The sequence below is a fragment of the Pristiophorus japonicus genome, chromosome 3, assembly GCF_044704955.1.
Source record: "Pristiophorus japonicus isolate sPriJap1 chromosome 3, sPriJap1.hap1, whole genome shotgun sequence".
Classification (NCBI taxonomy): Eukaryota; Metazoa; Chordata; class Chondrichthyes; family Pristiophoridae; genus Pristiophorus; species Pristiophorus japonicus.
In genome coordinates, this window is record NC_091979.1 from 326,915,512 (window position 1) to 326,932,031 (window position 16,520).

Sequence of the window (16,520 nt, forward strand, 5' to 3'; positions counted from 1 at the left end):
CCGATAATTATATAATCATAGAGGTTTACAGCATGGAAGGAGTCATTTAAGCCCATCGTATCTGCACCGGCCAACAAATGCCCAGTTTTAGGTGTGTACCCCTGCACCTTATTGCATTTCATGTGCACATCTCAGTACTTGTTAAATGTGGTGAGGGTTTCTGCCTGCACCACACTTTCAGGCAGTGAGTTTGAGACCCCCACAAACATCTGCATGCAGAATGTTCACTTCAAATCCCCTTTAACCCTTACACTAATTACTTTTAAATTATGCAGCCTGGTTGTTGACCACTCCACTATGTGAAATAGACCCTTTTAATCAACAATATCTAGGCCCCTCCTTTTTATTTACACCTTAATGCTGTCGCCCATCAGCCTCCTCTGTTCCAAGGAAAACAAACCCATCCTATCCAATCTGTCCTCATAGCAAAGTTGCTCCACTCCCGGCAACATCTACGTAAATCTCCTCTGTACCCTCTCCAGCGTATTCACGTCCTTCCTTCAATGCGGTGACTAGAACTGCACGCAGTACTCCAGCTGTGGCCTAACCAGAATTTTATACAGTTCTAGCAAAACCCACTTGCTGTTCTGTTCCTTGCTTCTGCCAATAAATGCAACCATTCCATATGACTTCTTAACCAACTTTTCCAACTGACCAGCTACCTTCAGGGATCTGTGGACAAGCAATCCCAGTTACCTTTGTTCCTCTACACTTCTCAATGTCATACCAGTTGATGTGTATTCCCTTTCCTTGTTAGCCCTCCACAAATGCGCGATCTCTCACATCTCTGGATTAAATTCCATTTGCCACTGCTCTACCCCCTTATCAGTTGATTGATATCTTCCTGGAGTCAGGAGCTTTCTTCTTCATTATCAACCCACTGCCTATTTTAATAACACCTGAAAACTTCGTCATCATAACACCTATATTCAAGTTTAGATCATTGATAAATACCATAAAAAGCAATGGATCTGGCACTGAAAACTGCGGAACCCCACTGGAAACATACTTCCAGTCACAAAAACACCCATCAAACATTCCCCTTTGCTTCCTGCCTCTGAGACAAATTTGGATCCAATGTGCCACTTCGCCCTGAATCACATGGGCTTTTACTTAGAAAATGCATAATCATTAAATGTTATCCTGCCTTCATGGGAAAACATCATTAATTGACTGATGATCTTCATTTGCACAACTAAAGAAATGTTAACTGAAAGAGAGTCCTTGATTGAATAACTTATCTGTGCTCTGCACTTTACCTCTGAATCCATAAACCATTTTGGACACTGTGCTTTAGAAGTGTGCTTCAACATGTTCATTGCTGGTAACATGTACATGAGACGTTGGAAACAGTGAGATAGACTGTAGTGCAAGGGACTGGTTATTGTGAAACAGCAAAGAAAATATACATTCTGGAAGAATACCATCGAAAAGAAGTGTGACCCTAACAGCCAAAAAGAAGATGAAGTGCTGAGCCCTTTTCAGCAAAAAATTATTTTCCCAAACATTTCTCTGACCGAATCTTCACAAAACAAAAATGATGCTTTTAAAGTCATTAAACCCGAATTTTCGTGCACCCGAATCTTCTGAATCAGATGCCTCTCGTTGTGCCGACTGAATCCATGTCCCTTTCAATATTCTGCTGACATGCACACTATTAAATGTGCCACTAACTTATAGAATCAAAGAATAAGGGAATGGTTGCAGCCCGTCGAGCCCATGCCAACTCTCAACAAGTCTCACTCCCCTGTCACTTACCCACAGCTGTGCAATTTTTTTCATTCGGATACTTATCCAGCTTCGTTTTGAAAGATAAGATTGAGTCTGACTCCACCGCCCTTTAGAGCAATGTATTCCAGATTCTAACTACTTGCTGAGGAATGGCCACTCCTGCTCCTATGTATAAAGGCAGAGAAGCACGGGATCAATTCCTGCCTCACTCACAACCTTGCGAAATATAGCACCGTCATTCTATTCTCGTGACACAAGCTCCAAAAGTGTAGTCCAGCTGTTGAGGTTAAAGCTCTGGTTATGTTCCCAACAATGTTACTGCCACAGCGTTTCCGTAGTGTAGTGGTTATCACGTTCGCCTCACACGCGAAAGGTCCCCGGTTCGAAACCGGGCGGAAACATTATGCAAACGTGTTCAATTAATGATTAGATAAAATTAAATCATTCATATTAGTGGTTCAATATTAACAGAGTGCAGTGTCTCACGATGCTGGTCCATTTGCTGATTTCTCTCTGCAGCTCTGTTCACACTCACATTCTACACAGTGTCTCTCACTCCCTCCCGTTTCCAGCCCTGACGCTGGAGAAACCATATCTCAAAGCTGCACATTCTGTGCATTCAGCTCAGCTGTGAGAGATTATTTAAGGATCCTGCCACGCCACCACGCTTCACAACAGAAAATTAAAGCCACAAACAAACCCATCGACTAATCGCTCTTCCGCAGCTCCAGAGTGAGTGAGGGTGGGACAAGCCCTAACTTCCGCTCCCACACTCTCCAATCAGCGGCTGCCGGCGGAAAGCGGAGAATGCAGCATCAAACAGCGGTTTACCGCCCTTCACTGGGTTGCAAAATGCCACCGTTCGAGACAACGCTCTCCGTACACCAAACAGCAGCCTCATAAGATGCTTCATCTCAGCTTCCTGAGTTCGAGCCCCAGCTTGCACGAACACTTCTTCACTGGAAACACCATTAATTATCTGATTGCCACGTTTTGCATCATGAAAGTAATCCTAACCGATAATTATATAATCATAGAGGTTTACAGCATGGAAGGAGTCATTTAAGCCCATCGTATCTGCACCGGCCAACAAATGCCCAGTTTTAGGTGTGTACCCCTGCACCTTATTGCATTTCATGTGCACATCTAAGAACTGGTTAAATGTGGTGAGGGTTTCTGCCTGCACCACACTTTCAGGCAGTGAGTTTGAGACCCCCACAAACATCTGCATGCAGAATGTTCACTTCAAATCCCCTTTAACCATTACACTAATTACTTTTAAATTATACAGCCTGGTTGTTGACCACTCCACTATGTGAAATAGACCCTTTTAATCAACAATATCTAGGCCCCTCCTATTTTTATACACCTCAATGCTGTCGCTCATCAGCCTCCTCTGTTCCAAGGAAAACAAACCCATCCTATCCTATCTGTCCTCATAGCAATGTTGCTCCACTCCCGGCAACATCTACGTAAATCTCCTCTACACCCTCTCCAGCGTATTCACGTTCTTCCATCAATGCGGTGAACAGAACTGCACGCAGTACTCCAGCTGTGGCCTAACCAGAATTTTATACAGTTCTAGCATAACCCACTTGCTGTTCTGTTCCTTGCTTCTGCCAATAAATGCAACCATTCCATATGACTTCTTAACCAACTTTTCCAACTGGCCAGCTACCTTCAGGGATCTGTGGACAAGCAATCCCAGTTACCTTTGTTCCTCTACACTTCTCAATGTCATACCAGTTGATGTGTATTCCCTTTCCTTGTTAGCCCTCCACAAATGCGCGATCTCTCACATCTCTGGTTTAAATTCAATTTGCCACTGCTCTACCCCCTTATCAGTTGATTGATATCTTCCTGGAGTCTCCAGCTTTCTTCTTCATTATCAACCACACTGCCTATTTTAATAACACCTGAAAACTTCGTAATCATAACACTTATATTCAAGTTTAGATCATTGATAAATACCATAAAAAGCAATGGATCTGGCACTGAAAACTGTGGAACCCCACTGGAAACATCCTTCCAGTCACAAAAACACCCATCAAACATTACCCTTTGCTTCCTGCCTCTGAGACAAATTTGGATCCAATGTGCCACTTCGCCATGAATCACATGGGCTTTTACTTAGAAAATGCAGAATCATTAAATGTTATCCTGCCTTCATGGGAAAACATCATTAATTGACTGATGATCTTCATTTGCACAACTAAAGAAATGTTAACTGAAAGAGAGTCCTTGATTGAATAACTTATCTGTGCTCTGCACTTTACCTCTGAATCCATAAACCATTTTGGACACTGTGCTTTAGAAGTCTGCTTCAAAATGTTCATTGCTGGTAACATGTACATGAGACGTTGGAAACAGTGAGATAGACTGTAGTGCAAGGGACTGGTTATTGTGAAACAGCAAAGAAAATATACATTCTGGAAGAATACCATCGAAAAGAAGTGTGACCCTAACAGCCAAAAAGAAGATGAAGTGCTGAGCCCTTTTCAGTAAAAAATTATTTTCCCAATCTTTTCCCTGACCGAATCTTCACAAAACAAAAATGATGCTTTTAAAGTCATTAAACCCGAATTTTCGTGCACCCGAATCTTCTGAATCAGATGCCTCTCGTTGTGCCGACTGAATCCATGTCCCTTTCAATATTCTGCTGACATGCACACTATTAAATGTGCCACTAACTTATAGAATCAATGAATAAGGGAATGGTTGCAGCCCGTCGAGCCCATGCCAACTCTCAACAAGTCTCACTTCCCTGTCATTTACCCACAGCTGTGCAATTTTTTTCATTCGGATACTTATCCAACTCCGTTTTGAAAGATAAGATTGAGTCTGACTCCACCGCCCTTTAGAGCAATGTATTCCAGATTCTAACTACTTGCTGAGGAATGGCCACTCCTGTTCCTATGCATAAAGGCAGAGAAACACGGGATCAATTCCTGCCTCACTCACAACCTTGCTAAATATAGCACCGTCATTCTATTCTCGTGACACAAGCTCCAGAAGTGTAGTCCAGGTGTTGAGGTTAAAGCTCTGGTTATGTTCCCAACAGTGTTACTTCCACAGCGTTTCCGTAGTGTAATGGTTTTCACGTTCGCCAAACACGCGAAATGTTCCCGGTTCGAAACCGGGCGAAAACATTATGCAAACGTGTTCAATTAATGATTAGAAAAAATTAAATAATTCATATTAGTGGTTCAATATTAACAGAGTGCAGTGTCTCACGATGCTGTTCCGTTTGCTGATTTATCTCTGCAGTTCTGTTCACACTCAAATTCTACACAGTGTCTCTCACTCACTCCCGTTTCCAGCCCTGACGCTGGAGAAACCATATCTCAAAGCTGCACATTCCGTGCATTCAGGTCAGCTGTGAGAGATTATTAAAGGATCCTGTCACGCCGCCACGCTTCACAACAGAAAATTATAGCCACAAACAAACCCATCGACTAATCACTATTCCCCAGCTCCAGAGTGAGTGAGGGCGGGAGAGGACCTAACTTCTGCTCCAACACTCTCCAATCAGCCGCTGCCGACGGGAAGCGGAGAATGCAGCATCAAACAGCGGTTTACCGCGCTTCATTGGGCTGCAAAATGCCACTGTTCGAGACAACGCTCCCCGGAGCATAAGATGCTTCATCTCAGCTTCCTGAGTTCGAGCCCCAGCTTGCACAAACACTTCTTCACTGGAAACACCATTAATTTTCTGATTGCCACGTTTTGCCTCATGAAAGTAATCCTAACCGATAATTATATAATCATAGAGGTTTACAGCATGGAAGGAGTCATTTAAGCCCATCGTATCTGCACCGGCCAACAAATGCCGAGTTTTAGGCGTATACCCTTGCACCTTATTGCATTTCATGTGCACATCTAAGAACTTGTTAAATGTGGTGAGGGTTTCTGCCTGCACCACACTTTCAGGCAGTGAGTTTGAGACCCTCACAAACATCTGCATGCAGAATGTTCACCTCAAATCCCCTTTAAACCTGACACTAATTACTTTTAAATTATGCAGCCTGGTTGTTGACCACTCCACTCTGTGAAATAGACCCTTTTAATCAACAATATCTAGGCCGCTCTTATTTTTATACACCTCAATGCTGTCGCCCATCAGCCTCCTCTGTTCCAAGGAAAACAAACCCATCCGAATCAATCTGTCCTCCTAGCAAAGTTGCTCCACTCCCTGTAACATCTACGTAAATCTCCTCTGTTCCCACTCTAGCTTATTCATGTTCTTCCTTCAATGCGGTGACCAGAACTGCACGCTGTACTCCAGCTGTGGCCTAACCAGAATTTTATACAGGTCTAGCATAACCCACTTGCTGTTCTGTTCCTTGCTTCTGCCAATAAATGCAACCATTCCATATGACTTCTTAACCAACTTTTCCAACTGGCCAGCTACCTTCAGGGATCTGTGGACAAGCAATCCCAGTTACCTTTGTTCCTCAACACTTCTCAATGTCATACCAGTTGATGTGCATTCCCTTTCCTTGTTAGCCCTCCACAAATGCGCGATCTCTCACATCTCTGGATTAAATTCCATTTGCCACTGCTCTACCCCCTTATCAGTTGATTGATATCTTCCTGGAGTCTCCAGCTTTCTTCTTCATTATCAACCGCACTGCTATTTTAATAACACCTGAAAACTTCGTAATCATAACACCTATATTCAAGTTTAGATCATTGATAAATACCATAAAAAGCAATGGATCTGGCACTGAAAACTGCGGAACACCACTGGAAACATCCTTCCAGTCACAAAAACACCCATCAAACATTACCCTTTGCTTCCTGCCTCTGAGCCAAATTTGGATCCAATATGCCACTTCGCCCTGAATCACATGGGCTTTTACTTAGAAAATGCATAATCATTAAATGTTATCCTGCCTTCATGGGAAAACATCATTAATTGACTTGATGATCTTCATTTGCAAAACTAAAGAAATGTTAACTGAAGGAGAGTCCTTAATTGAATAACTTATCTGTGCTCTGCACTTTACCTATGAATCAATAAACCATTTTGGGCTCTGTGCTTTAGAAGTCTGCTTCAAAATGTTCCTTGCTGGTAACATGTACATGGGACGTTGGAAACAGTGAGATAGACTGTAGTGCAAGGGACTGGTTATTGTGAAACAGAAAAGAAAATGTACATTCTGGAAGAATACCATCGAAAAGAAGTGTGGCCCTAATAGCCAAAAAGAAGATGAAGTGCTGAGCCCTTTTCAGCAAAAAATTATTTTCCCAAACATTTCTCTGACCGAATCTTCACAAAACAAAAATGATGCTTTTAAAGTCATTAAACCCGAATTTTCGTGCACCCGAATCTTCTGAATCAGATACCTCTCGTTTGCCGACTGAATCCATGTCCCTTTCAATATTCTGCTGACACGCACACTATTAAATGTGCCATTAACTTATAGAATCAAAGAATAAGGGAATGGTTGCAGCCCGTCGAGCCCATGCCAATTCTCAACAAGTCTCACTCCCCTGTCATTTGCCCACAGCTGTGCAATTTTTTTCATTCGGAGACTTATCCAACTCCGTTTTGAAAGATAAGATTGAGTCTGAATCTACCGCCCTTTGGAGCAGTGTATTCCAGATTCTAACCACTTGCTGAGGAATGGCCACTCCTGTTCGTATGTATAAAGGCAGAGAAACACGGGATCAATTCCTGCCACACTCACAACCTTGCTAAATATCGCACCGTCATTCTATTCTCGTGACACAAGCTCCAGAAGTGTAGTCCAGCTGTTGAGGTTAAAGCTCTGGTTATGTTCCCAACAATGTTAATGTCACAGCGTTTCCGTAGTGTAGTGGTTATTATGCTAGCCTCACAAGCGAAAGGTCCCCGGTTCGAAACCGGGTGGAATCATTATGCAAACGTGTTCAATTAATGATTAGATAAAATTAAATCATTCATATTAGTGGTTCAATATTAACAGAGTGCAGTGTCTCACGATGCTGGTCCATTTGCTGATTTCTCTCTGCAGTTGTGTTCACACTCAAATTCTACACAGTGTCTCTCACTCCCTCCCGTTTCCAGCCCTGTCGCTGGAGAAACCATATCTCAAAGCTGCACATTCCGTGCATTCAGTTCAGCTATGAGAGATTATTAAAGGATCCTGCCACGCCACCACGCTTCACAACAGAAAATTAAAGCCACAAACAAACCCATCGACTAATCGCTCTTCCCTAGCTCCAGAGTGAGTGAGGGCGGGACAAGCCCTAACTTCCGCTCCCACACTCTCCAATCAGCCGCTGCCGGCGGAAAGCGGAGAATGCAGCATCAAACAGCGGTTTTCCGCCCTTCACTGGGCTGCAAAATGCCACCGTTCGAGACAACGCTCCCCGTACACCGAACAGCAGCCTCATAAGATGTTTTATCTCAGCTTCCTCAGTTCGAGCCCCAGCTTGCACGAACACTTCTTCACTGGAAACACCATTAATTATCTGATTGCCACGTTTTGCATCATGAAAGTAATCCTAACCGATAATTATATAATCATAGAGGTTTACAGCATGGAAGGAGTCATTTAAGCCCATCGTATCTGCACCGGCCAACAAATGCCCAGTTTTAGGTGTGTACCCCTGCACCTTATTGCATTTCATGTGCACATCTAAGAACTTGTTAAATGTGCTGAGGGTTTCTGCCTGCACCACACTTTCAGGCAGTGAGTTTGAGACCCCCACAAACATCTGCATGCAGAATGTTCACTTCAAATCCCCTTTAACCCTTACACTAATTACTTTGAAATTATGCAGCCTGGTTGTTGACCACTCCACTATGTGAAATAGACCCTTTTAATCAACAATATCTAGGCCCCTCCTATTTTTATACACCTCAATGCTGTCGCCCATCAGCCTCCTCTGTTCCAAGGAAAACAAACCCATCCTATCCAATCTGTCCTCATAGCAAAGTTGCTCCACTCCCGGCAACATCTACGTAAATATCCTCTGTACTCTCTCCAGCGTATTCACGTTCTTCCTTCAATGCGGTGACCAGAACTGCACACAGTACTCCAGCTGTGGCCTAACCAGAATTTTATACAGTTCTAGCATAACCCACTTGCTGTTCTGTTCCTTGCTTCTGCCAATAGAAACATAGAAACATAGAAAATATGTGCAGGAGTAGGCCATTCGGCCCTTCTAGCCTGCACCGCCATTCAATGCGTTCATAGCTGGACATGCAACTTCAGTACCCCATTCCTGATTTCTCACCATACCCCTTGATTCCCCTAGTAGTAAGGACTTCATCTAACTCCTTTTTGAATATATTTAGTGAATTGGCCTCAACAACTTTCTGTGGTAGAGAATTCCACAGGTTCACCACTCTCTGGGTGAAGAAATTCCTCCTCATCTCGGTCCTAAATGGCTTCCCCCTTATCCTCAGACTGTGTCCCCTGGTTCTGGTCTTCCCCAACATTGGGAACATTCTTCCTGCATCTAACCTGTCTAAACCCGTCAAATTTTAAACGTTTCTATGAGGTCCCCTCTCATTCTTCTGAACTCCAGTGAATACAAGCCCAGTTGATCCAGTCTTTCTTGATAGGTCAGTCCCGCCATCCCGGGAATCAGTCTGGTGAACCTTCGCTGCACTCCCTCAATAGCAAGAATGTCCTTCCTCTGGTTAGGAGACCAAAACTGTACACAATACTCCAGGTGTGGCCTCACCAAGGCCCTGTACAATTGTAGCAACACCTCCCTGCCCTTGTACTCAAATCCCCTCGCTATGAAGGCCAACATGCCATTTGCTTTCTTAACCGCCTGCTGTACCTGCATGCCAACCTTCAATGACTGATGTACCACGACACCCAGGTCTCTTTGCACCTGCCCTTTTCCTAATCTGTCACCATTCAGATAATAGTCTGTCTCTCTGTTTTTACCAACAAAGTGGATAACCTCACATTTATCCACATTATACTTCATCTGCCATGCATTTGCCCACTCACCTAAACTATCCAAGTCGCTCTGCAGCCTCATAGAACCCTCCTTGCAGCTCACACTGCCACCCAACTTAGTGTCATCCGCAAATTTGGAGATGCTACATTTAATCCCCTCGTCTAAATCATTAATGTACAGTATAAACAGCTGGGGCCCCAGCACAGAACCTTGCGGTACCCCACTAGCCACTGCCTGCCATTCTGAAAAGTCCCCATTTACTCCTACTCTTTGCTTCCTGTCTGACAACCAGTTCTCAATCCATTTCAGCACACTACCCCCAATCCCATGTGCTTTAACAAATGCAACCATTCCATATGACTTCTTAACCAACTTTTCCAACGGGCCAGCTACCTTCAGGGATCTGTGGACAAGCAATCCCAGTTACCTTTGTTCCTCTACACTTCTCAATGTCATACCAGTTGATGTGTATTCCCTTTCCTTGTTAGCCCTCCACAAATGCGCGATCTCTCACATCTCTGGATTAAATTGCATTTGCCACTGCTCTACCCCCTTATCAGTTGATTGACATCTTCCTGGAGTCTCCAGCTTTCCTCTTCATTATCAACCACACTGCCTATTTTAATAACACCTGAAAACTTCGTCATCATAACACCTATATTCAAGTTTCGATCATTGATAAATACCATAAAAAGCAATGGATCTGGCACTGAAATCTGTGAAACCCCACTGGAAATATCCTTCCAGTCACAAAAACACCCATCAAACATTACCCTTTGCTTCCTGCCTCTGAGCCAAATTTGGATCCAATTTGCCACTTCGCCCTGAATCACATGGGCTTTTACTTAGAAAATGCATAATCATTAAATGTTATCCTGCCTTCATGGGAAAACATAATTAATTGACTGATGATCTTCATTTGACCAGCTAAAGAAATGTTAACTGAAGGAGAGTCCTTAATTGAATAACTTACCTGTGCTCTGCACTTTACCTCTGAATCCATAAACCATTTTGGACACTGTGCTTTAGAAGTCTGCTTCAAAATGTTCCTTGTGGTAACATGTACATGGGACGTTGGAAACAGTGAGATAGACTGTAGTGCAAGGGACTGGTTATTGTGAAACAGCAAAGAAAATATACATTCTGGAAGAATACCATCGAAAAGAAGTGTGGCCCTAACAGCCAAAAAGAAGATGAAGTGCTGAGCACTTTTCCGCAAAAAATTATTTTCCCAAACATTTCTCTGACCGAATCTTCACAAAACAAAAATGATGCTTTTAAAGTCATTAAACCCGAATTTTCGTGCACACGAATCTTCTGAATCAGATGCCTCTCGTTGTGCCGACTGAATCCATGTCCCTTTCAATATTCTGCTGACATGCACACTATTAAATGTGACACTAACTTATACAATCAAAGAATAAGGGAATGGTTGCAGCCCGTCGAGCCCATGCCAACTCTCAACAAGTCTCAGTCCCTTGTCATTTACCCACAGCTGTGCAATTTTTTTCATTCGGATACTTATCCAACTCCGTTTTGATAGATAAGATTGAGTCTGACTCCACCGCCCTTTAGAGCAGTCTATTCCAGATTCTAACCACTTGCTGAGGAATGGCCACTCCTGTTCCTATGTATAAAGGCAGAGAAACACGGGATCAATTCCTGCCACTCTCACAACCTTGCTAAATACAGCACCGTCATTCTATTCTCGTGACACAAGCTCCAGAAGTGTCGTCCAGCTGTTGAGGTTAAAGCTCTGGTTATGTTCCCAACAATATTACTGCCACAGCGTTTCCGTAGTGTAGTGGTTATCACGTTCGCCTAACACGCGAAAAGTCCCCGGTTCGAAACCGGGCGGAAACATTATGCAAACGTGTTCAATTAATGATAAGAAAAAATTAAATCATTCATATTAGTGGTTCAATGTTAACAGAGTGCAGTGTCTCACGATGCTGTTCGATTTGCTGATTTCTCTCTGCAGTTCTGTTCACACTCAAATTCGACACAGTGTCTCTCACTCCCTCCCGTTTCCAATCCTGACGCTGGAGAAACCATATCTCAAAGCTGCACATTCCGTGCATTCAGGTCAGCTGTGAGAGATTATTAAAGGATCCTGCCACGCCACCACGCTTCACAACAGAAAATTAAAGCCACAAACAAACCCATCGACTAATCGCTCTTCCTCAGCTCCAGAGTGAGTGAGGGCGGGACAAGCCCTAACTTCCGCTCCCACACTCTCCAATCAGCCGCTGCCGGCGGAAAGCGGAGAATGCAGCATCAAACAGCGGTTTACCGCCCTTCACTGGGCTGCAAAATGGCACCGTTCGAGACAACGCTCCCCGTGCTCCGAACAGCAGCCTCATAAGATGCTTGATCTCAGCTTCCTGAGTTCGAGCCCCAGCTTGCACGAACACTTCTTCAGTGGAAACAGCATTAATTATCTGATTGCCACGTTTTTCATCATGAAAGTAATCCTAACCGATAATTATATAATCATAGAGGTTTACAGCATGGAAGGAGTCATTTAAGCCCATCGTATCTGCACCGGCCAACAAATGCCCAGTTTTTGGTGTGCACCCCTGCACCTTATTGCATTTCATGTGCACATCTAAGAACTTGTTAAATGTGGTGAGGGTTTCTGCCTGCACCACACTTTCAGGCAGTGAGTTTGAAACCCCCACAAACATCTGCATGCAGAATGTTCACTTCAAATCCCCTTTAACCCTTAAACTAATTACTTTTAAATTATGCAGCCTGGTTGTTGACCACTCCACTATGTGAAATAGACCCTTTTAATCAACAATATCTAGGCCTCTCCTATTTTTATACACCTCAATGCGGTCGCCCATCAGCCTCCTCTGTTCCAAGGAAAACAAACCCATCCTATCCAATCTGTCCTTTTAGCAAAGTTGCTCCACTCCCGGCAACATCTACGTAAATCTCCTCTATACCCTCTCCAGCGTATTCACGTTCTTCCTTCAATGCGGTGACCACAACTGCACGCAGTACTCCAGCTGTGGCCTAACCAGAATTTTATACAGTTCTAGCACAACCCACTTGCTGTTCTGTTCCTTGCTTCTGCCAATAAATGCAACCATTCCATATGACTTCTTAATCAACTTTTCCAACTGGTCAGCTAACTTCAGGGATCTGTGGACAAGCAATCCCAGTTACCTTTGTTCCTCTACACTTCTCAATGTCATACCAGTTGATGTGTATTCCCTTTCCTTGTTAGCCCTCCACAAATGCGCGATCTCTCACATCTCTGGATTAAATTCAGTTTGCCACTGCTCTACCCCCTTATCAGTTGATTGATATCTTCCTGGAGTCTCCAGCTTTCTTCTTCATTATCAACCACACTTCCTATTTTAATAACACCTGAAAACTTCGTAATCATAACACCTATATTCAAGTTTAGATCATTGATAAATACCATAAAAAGCAATGGATCTGGCACTGAAAACTGTGGAACCCCACTGGAAACATCCTTCCAGTCACAAAAACACCCATCAAACATTACCCTTTGCTTCCTGCCTCTGAGCCAAATTTGGATCCAATTTGCCACTTCGCCCTGAATCACATGGGCTTTTACTTAGAAAATGCATAATCATTAAATGTTATACTGCCTTCATGGGAAAACATCATTAATTGACTGATGATCTTCATTTGCACAACTAAAGAAATGTTATCTGAAGGAGAATCCTTAATTGAATAACTTATCTGTGCTCTGCACTTTACCTCTGAATCCATAAACCATTTTGGACACTGTGCTTTAGAAGTCTGCTTCAAAATGTTCATTGCTGGTAACATGTACATGAGACGTTGGAAACAGTGAGATAGACTGCAGTGCAAGGGACTGGTTATTGTGAAACAGCAAAGAAAATAAACATTCTGGAAGAATACCATCGAAAAGAAGTGTGGCCCTAACAGCCAAAAAGAAGATGAAGTGCTGAGCCCTTTTCAGCAAAAAATTCTTTTTCAAACATTTCTCTGACCGAATCTTCACAAAAGAAAAATGATGCTTTTAAAGTAATTAAACCCGAATTTTCATGCACCGGAATCTTCTGAATCAGATGCCTCTCGTTGTGCCGACTGAATCCATGTCCCTTTCAATATTCTGCTGACATGCACACTATTAAATGTGCCACTAACTTATAGAATCAAAGAATAAGGGAATGGATGCAGCCCGTCGAGCCCATGCCAACTCTCAACAAGTCTCACTCCCCTGTCACTTACCCACAGCTGTGCAATTTTTTTCATTCGGATACTTATCCAGCTCCGTTTTGAAAGATAAGATTGAGTCTGACTCCACCGCCCTGTAGAGCAATGTATTCCAGATTCTAACTACTTGCTGAGGAATGGCCACTCCTGTTCCTATGTATAAAGGCAGAGAAACACGGGATCAATTCCTGCCTCACTCACAACCTTGCGAAATATAGCACCATCATTCTATTCTCGTGACACAAGCTCCAGAAGTGTAGTCCAGCTGTTGAGGTTAAAGCTCTGGTTATGTTCCCAACGATGTTACTGGCACAGCGTTTCCGTAGTGTAGTGGTTATCACTTTTGTCTCACACGCGCAAGGTCCCCGGTTCGAAACCGGGCGGAAACATTATGCAAACGTGTTCAATTAATGATTAGATAAAATTAAATCATTCATATTAGTGGTTCAATATTAACAGAGTGCAGTGTCTCACGATGCTGGTCCATTTGCTGATTTCTCTCTGCAGCTCTGTTCACACTCAAATTTTACACAGTGTCTCTCACTCCCTGCCGTTTCCAGCCCTGACGCTGGAGAAACCATATCTCAAAGCTGCACATTCCGTGCATTCAGGTCAGCTGTGAGAGATTATTAAAGGATCCTGCCACGCCACCACGCTTCACAACAGAAAATTAAAGCACAAACAAACCCATCGACTAATCGCTCTTCACCAGCTCCAGAGTGAGTGAGGGCGGGACAAGCCCTAACTTCCACTCCCACACTCTCCAATCAGCCGCTGCCGGCGGAAAGCGGAGAATGCAGCATCAAACAGCGGTTTACCGCCCTTCACTGGGCTGCAAAATGCCACCGTTCGAGACAACGCTCCCCGTACACCAAACAGCAGCCTCATAAGATGCTTCATCTCAGCTTCCTGAGTTCGAGCCCCAGCTTGCACGAACACTTCTTCACTGGAAACACCATTAATTATCTGATTGCCACGTATTGCATCATGAAAGTAATCCTAACCGATAATTATATAATCATAGAGGTTTACAGCATGGAAAGAGTCATTTAAGCCCATCGTATCTGCACCGGCCAACAAATGCCCAGTTTTAGGTGTGTACCCATGCACCTTATTGCATTTCATTTGCACATCTAAGAACTTGTTAAATGTGGTGAGGGCTTCTGCCTGCACCACACTTTCAGGCATTGAGTTTGAGACCCCCACAAACATCTGCTTGCAGAATGTTCACTTCAAATCCCCTTTAAAACTTACACTAATTACTTTTAAATTATGCAGCCTGGTTGTTGACCACTCCACTATGTGAAATAGACCCTTTTAATTAACAATATCTAGGCCGCTCCTATGTTTGGACACCTCAATGCTGCCGCCCATCAGACTCCTCTGTTCCAAGGAAAACAAACCCATCCTAGCCAATCTGTCCTCATAGCAAAGTTGCTCCACTCCCGGCAACATCTACGTAAATCTCCTCTGTACCCTCTCCAGCGTATTCACGTTCTTCCTTCAATGCGGTGACCAGAACTGCACGCAGTACTCCAGCTGTGGCCTAACCAGCATTTTATACAGTTCTAGCATAACCCACTTGCTGTTCTGTTCCTTGCTTCTGCCAATAAATGCAACCATTCCATATGACTTCTTAACCAACTTTTCCAACTAGCCAGCTACCTTCAGGGAGCTGTGGACAAGCAAACCCAGTTACCTTTGTTCCTCTACACTTCTCAATGTCATACCAGTTGATGTGTATTCCCTTTCGTTGTTAGCCCTCCACAAATGCGCGATCTCTCACATCTCTGGATTAAATTCCATTTGCCACAACTCTACCCCCTTATCAGTTGATTGATATCTTCCTGGAGTCTCCAGCTTTCTTCTTCATTATCAACCCACTGCCTATTTTAATAACACCTGAAAACTTCGTAATCATAACACATATATTCAAGTTTAGATCATTGATAAATACCATAAAAAGCAATGGATCTGGCACTGAAAACTGCGGAACCCCACTGGAAACATCCTTCCATCACAAAAACACCCATCAAATATTACCCTTTGCTTCCTGCCTCTGAGCCAAATTTGGATCCAATTTGCCACTTCGCCCTGAATCACATGGGCTTTTACTTAGAAAGTGCATAATCATTAAATGTTATCCTGCCTTCATGGGAAAACATCATTAATTGACTTGATGATCTTCATTTGCAAAAGTAAAGAAATGTTAACTGAAGTTGAGTCCTTAATTGAATAACTTATCTGTGCTCTGCACTTTACCTCTGAATCCAGAAACCATTTTGGACACTGTGCTTTAGAAGACTGCTTCAAAATGTTCATTGCTGGTAACATGTACATGAGACGTTGGAAACAGTGAGATAGACTGTAGTGCAAGGGACTGGTTATTGTGAAACAACAAAGAAAATATACATTCTGGAAGAATACCATCGAAAAGAAATGTGACCCTAACAGCCAAGAAGAAGATGAAGTGCTGAGCCCTGTTCAGCAAAAAATTATTTTCCCAAACATTTCTCTGACCGAATCTTCACAAAACAAAAATGATGCTTTTAATGTCATTAAACCCGAATTTTCGTGCACTCGAATCTTCTGAATTAGATGCCTCTCGTTGTGCCGACTGAATCCATGTCCCTTTCAATATTCTGCTGACATGCACACTA

General features: G+C 43.3%; 3 non-coding genes across 3 annotated transcripts; all 3 read left to right on the top strand.

Moving 5' to 3' along the window:
- Positions 1 to 2,059: 2,059 nt before the first annotated feature.
- trnav-cac (transfer RNA valine (anticodon CAC)) lies at positions 2,060 to 2,132 on the top strand. Its single transcript has one exon. It is a non-coding gene; the product is annotated as a tRNA-Val (tRNA).
- Positions 2,133 to 11,429: 9,297 nt separating this feature from the next.
- On the top strand, positions 11,430 to 11,502 carry trnav-aac (transfer RNA valine (anticodon AAC)). The gene has a single exon. It is a non-coding gene; the product is annotated as a tRNA-Val (tRNA).
- A 2,674-nt stretch (positions 11,503 to 14,176) lies between these two features.
- Positions 14,177 to 14,249, top strand: trnav-cac (transfer RNA valine (anticodon CAC)). The gene has a single exon. It is a non-coding gene; the product is annotated as a tRNA-Val (tRNA).
- Positions 14,250 to 16,520: the final 2,271 nt, after the last annotated feature.